Below are 5,779 nucleotides of genomic sequence, written 5' to 3' on the forward strand. Positions count from 1 at the left end.
AGCTGGGGATGCCGCGGCGCCCTTTCAAAAAGCCTGTAATTCCTTGCACAGTGATTTCTCAATGAAACGGGTCTAAGCCTCTGGCGCACTAAGCTTTACGAGGGCCGTGTGACTGTGAATTCCCACTTGGGAGGCTCAATTCTCCGGCTTCCCTTTCCCGATCCCAGAGCCCCTACTCACGAGCACCGTCTCGCCACCCTGGCAAACCCTGTTCCATCTTCTTTTGATGCTTCCTGCATCATTCAATATTTTACCCATGTTGTTGTTGCTGTTAGGTACTGTGAGTTGCTTTTGACCCATGACCCATGCACAACAGAGTGAAATACTGCCTGGTCCTGTGCCATCCTTAGACTTGTTGCTACATGAGTTCATTGCTGCTGCCACTGGATCAGTCCATACATTGGGATCTTGCTCTTTTTGCAGCTATTCCACTTTTCCAAGCATGATGTCCTTCTTTATGAACTCCTGATAACATGTCTGAAGTATGGTCAATGAAATGTCAACATCCTGGCTTCTAAAGAGCATTCTGATTGTACTTTTTCCAACACAGATTTGCTCATTCTTCTGGTAGTCAATGGTACCTTCAATATTCTTCTCCAACACCATAATTCAAACACATTAATTCTTACACTGTTTTCTTTATTCATTGTCCAACTTTCCCATGCATATGACATGATTGAAAATAACATGGCTTGGGTTAGGCACACTGTAGTACTCAAACTGACATCTTTGCTCTTAAAAACTTTAAAGAGTGTTTTTGCAGAATATTTTTCTTATGTAATGTATTGTTTGACTTCTTGATTGTTGCTTCCATTGTGGATCTAAGCTAAATGAAGTCTTTGACAACTGCAGTCTTTTCTCCATTTATCATCATATTATTTACTGGTCCAGTTGTGATGATTTTTGTTTTTTTACATTGAAGTGCAATCCATAATGGAGGATGTAATCTTTGATTTTCATCAGTAAGTGTTTTCAATCCTCTTCACTTTCAGCAAGCAAGGTTGTGTCATCTTCATATCATAGGTTATTAATGAGTATTCTTCCAATCTTAACGTCATGTTCTTCTTTATATAATCCAGCTTCTAAAACTGTTTGCTCAGCATACAGATTGAGTAAAGATGGTGAAAGTATACAACCCTGGCACACACCTTTACTTATTTTAAACCATTCCATATCTCCTTGTTCTGTTCTAACAACTGCCTCTTGGTCTATGTACAGGTTCTTCATGAGCACAAGTAAGTGTTCTGGAGTACCCTTCTTCCCAGTGTTATCCATAAATTGTCATTATGCACAAATCTAAAGTTTTTGCATAGCCAATAAAGCACAAGTAAACACCGTTCTGATAGTCTCCTCTTTGCCCCAAGATCCATCTGACGTCAGCAGTGATATCCCTAGTTCCATGTTCTTTTCTGGATTTGTGGATGTGCTCTGTCCATCTTCTGTTGCAGCTGTTTTTAATTATCTTCAGCAGCGGTGTTATTTGATGATTTCCGTAGTCCATTTGGTCTCCTCTCTTTAGAATGGACACAAATAATGGATCTCTTCCAATCAGTTGGCCAGGAAGCTGTCTTCCAAATTTCTTGGCATAGATGAGTGTGTGCCTCCAGTGCTGTATCAGTTTGTTGAAAGATTTCAAGTTGTGTCCTGTCAATTCCTGGAGCCTTGCTTTCGCCAATTCTTTCAATGCAGCTTGGATTTCTTCCTTGTGTATATTTGTGTTCTTGATCATATGCTATGTCTTGAAATGGTTGAAGTTTGACCAATTTTCGGGATACAATTATTGTAGTCTTTCAAACTTCTTTTGATACTTTCTGCATCTTCTGATATCTTGAATGTTTCAACATTACAAATCCAAAGTTGAAAAATTTCTTCAATTCTTTCAGTTTGAGAAATGCTGATCATGGTTTCCCCTTTTCCCAATGAACAACTGAAGGTTCTGAAAACTTTACTCCATTCACATCAACATAGTCAATGCTACTTTGACTTGGCAGTTCCTCTTAGTCATATTCTGAATGCATTCCAGCCTGAGGGGCTCATTTTCTGGCACTATATTTGACAATGTTCTGATTCATAGCCACCCTATGAACAACAGAACGAAACCACGTCTGCTCCTGTACTACCCTCACAATTGTTGTTAGCTTTATTCCATTGCTGCTGCCATGGCATAAATTCATCTCCTTGGGATCCTTCATCTTTTTCACTGACCCTCCATTTTACCAAGCATAATGTTCTTCTCCTGGAGTTCTGGTGTGGTGCTGTAGGATAGGTGCAAGGCTGATTTGAACTGCAAGGTCGATAGTTCAAACTCACCAGCTGCTCTTTGGAAACTCTATACAGGGTCACTGTAAGTTGGAGTCAACTTGATGGCACTAACAACTTAACAATGTCCTTCTGCAGAGACTGGTGTCTCCTAATGCTGGAGAAGGATATCATGTTTGGTAAGGTGGAGGGTCAGAGAAAAAAAGGAAGACCCCCAATGAGATGGATTGGCCAAGTAGCAGCATCGATGGACTCAAGAGTGGCAACAGTAGTGAAGTTGGCCCAGGATCAGGCAGTGTTTTGTTCTGCTGTGCATAAGGTCGCTATGAGTCGGTACCGACTCAATGGCACCTAACAACAACAACAAATATGAGAGACAAAATCTCACCTTCCTTGCCTCCAAGGAGCATTCTGGCTGTACCTCTCCCAACACAGACCTGTTTGTTCTCCCGGCAGTCCATGGTACTTTCAATATTCTTCTACAACATCATAATTCAAATGCACCAGTTCTACAGTCTTCTTTACTCGTTGTCCAACTTTCACATGCATATGAAGCAATTGAAAATACCATGACTTGAATCAGGTGCACTTTTGTCCTCAAACTGATATCTCTGGTTCTGAACACTTTAAATAGGTCTTTTGCAACAGATTTGCCAAATGCAATATGTCATTTGATTTCTTGACTGCTGCTTCCATTAGTACTGATTGTGGATCCAAGCAAAATGAAATCTTTGACAACTTCAATCTTTTCTCCATTTGTCATGGTGTTATCTATTGCTCCAGTGGTGAAGATTTTTGGTTTCTTTACATTGAGGTGCGATCCATACTAAAGGCTGTGGTCTTTGATCTTCATTAGTGAGTATTTTAAGTCCTCTTTGCTTTCGGTAAGCAAGGTTGTATCATCTGCATATCACAGATTGTTAATGGGTTTCCCTCTAATCCTGATCCAATATATTTTCCAGATAATCCAGTTTCTCAGATCATTTGCTTAACATGCAGATTGAATAAGCATAGTGAAAAAAATATAGCCCTGGCTCATACCTTTTCTGATTTTAAACCATTCAGTATCCCCTTATTCTGTTCGAATGACTGCTTCTTGGTTTATGTACAGCTTCTCCATGAGCACAGTCAAGTGTTCTGGAATATCCATTCTTCTCAATGTTATCGGTAGGTTGTCATGATCCATATAGTCAAACACCTATGCGTAGTCAGTAACATACAAGTAAGCATCTTTCTGGTCTTTGTTTTCTGCCAAGATCCGTCTGACATCAGCGGTGGTAGCCCTAGTTTCATGTCCTCTTCTGAATGCAGCTTGAGTTTCTGACAGTTGAGTTTCAGACAGTTTCTAACATCTGACTTTTTGATGTACTCTTGCAGCCATTTTGAATAGTCTTCAGCAAAATTTTACTTGCATGCTATGTTAATGTTATTATTCCATGATTTCCTCATTCCGTGGGTCCTCTCTCTTTGGAATGGGCACAAATATGGATGTCTTACAATCTATTGGCCAGGCACCTGTCTTCTAAATTTCTTGGCATAGAAGAGTGAGCACCTTCAGTACTGCACAAGTTTGTTGAAAGATTTCAATTTGTATCCCGTCCATTCCTGAAGCCTTGTTTTTCACTAATTCCTTCAGTGTAGCTTGGACTTCTTTCTCCAGCACCATTGGTTCTTGATCATATGAAATGATTGTACATTGACCATTTCTTGAAATGATTGTACATTGACCATTTCTTTTTGATACAGCAACATTGTATGTTTTCCATTTTCTTTTCTGTAATTTTTTTTATTGTGAATTATGTGATTGTTTACATGGTAGGACATTAGGTTTATCCATTTTCTTTGGATGCTTTTTTGCATCATTCAATATTTTTCCCATAGAGTCCTTCAAGTCAAGGCAATATTGGTAGAATTAATCAATTTTTTCATCATTGACTTTAGTGGTTGGTGTATAAATTTGAATGATAGTTGTGGTAATTGTTCCTCCTTATTGGCAGATGGATATTATCCCATCACAAACAGCATTGTACTTCAAGATAGATCTTGAAATTCTCTTTTGATGGTGAATGTAATGCCACTTCTTTTCCATCTGTCCTTCCTGATGTAGTAACCCATGTGATTGTGTGATTCAATGTGGTTAATACCTGTCCATTCCAGCTCAATAATGCCTTGGATGTCAATCTTTAATCATTCCATTTCAATTTTGATGACTTCTAATTTTCCTAGAGTCTTAGTTTTTATATTCTGTGTTCCAACTATAAAGCAAAAACAAAGAAAGTTTTTTTCTCGTCCTAGATACCACTTCTTCCTCCATCATGTCCCTCATTAAAATTGGTATCTTTTTAGAAAAATATTAGTAAATACATGATCATCTATAGACACATATGATTCTAAACATATATAAAAGCCATTGCCCTTGAACCAGTTATAACTCATAGTGACTCCATAGAACTTAGTAGAACTGTCCCATAGGGTTTCCAAGGTTATAATCTTTAGGGAAAAGGACCACTGTCAGGGACCGGCCTCGACACGGATGTTTGGTTCACGAGGTGGGGATATCTGGCGGTGATAGGGATAGCACAAGAGAAGACACAGAGACACAACAAGAGAGACAAAGAGACACCCCGAAACCAGAGTGGATGCATAACTGGCGTTCGGCAGATCCGGCATGGTGAACATATTAGCCATGAGGGCAATAAGATCCCGCATAGTAAACATCTTAGCTATGCGGGCAGTACACACCCCTTACTAGCTGGTCAGTAACGCATGCCTAGCCAGCCATATAGCACACCCTCCACGCTGTAATGCACGCTCTTAATGCATGCCTGTAATTCACACCTGGGTCAGCCTGCGCCTCCGTTTTATTTAGGGGAGGAGCTTCACACCAAGCTGGGAGGGACTAAGACAAGATACAGCTAACATATGTAATTTTCCAGACATTCGGACACCCTCACATCGTAATTCGCAGGTTCGAATCCCAGGCCCGCAACTTGGTTTCTCAGGCTCAGTTAACATATCTATAGCACCTGAGCTCAGTTGGGGGAAGGTGAGAGGGAAGGTCCCGCTGTGTTGTCTTCCTGAGCCAGGTTTGCAGGAACCTAGTTGAATGGCCTGCACCTGGAAACACTTTAAGATGGCAGTCCTATTGTTCTTAGAACAAAGACTGGGAAGTCACCAATCTACCTTGAGTTAATTCCTTGGGCAGCCTGTCTCCAGCAAACTTGCTTGTGGAACTTTTAGGCCTCGGCTTTAGGAGGTTTTTACATCTATCTGTGAATATTAAGGGCTCATGTATGGAATTAATAACAAACATAACTGAATACTAAGATGAAAAATAGTTTGCTGTGTCTTCCAGGTGGCTAGAGTCTGTTCCTCAGAGCCTGCGGCCTGTATGGTCTGCAACACTCGGGCCCACAGGGCCTCGAACTCCTGACCGGGTCTGCACAGTCTGCAACAGACCACTACATCTTTCTCTTGTGGAGCAGTTAGTGGGTTCCAATCAATGACCTATATTAGCAGT

General features: G+C 40.5%; 1 protein-coding gene across 1 annotated transcript in view; it reads left to right on the plus strand.

Annotated features, from left to right (window-relative positions):
* The window catches only part of LOC102835862 (ATP-binding cassette sub-family A member 10-like), a 106,072-nt gene that overhangs the window by 30,596 nt on the left and 69,697 nt on the right, over positions 1–5,779 (plus strand). The gene's annotated exons all lie outside the window — the stretch shown is intronic.

This window comes from Chrysochloris asiatica, unplaced genomic scaffold (assembly GCF_000296735.1).
Source record: "Chrysochloris asiatica unplaced genomic scaffold, ChrAsi1.0 scaffold00007, whole genome shotgun sequence".
Taxonomy (NCBI): domain Eukaryota; kingdom Metazoa; phylum Chordata; class Mammalia; order Afrosoricida; family Chrysochloridae; genus Chrysochloris; species Chrysochloris asiatica.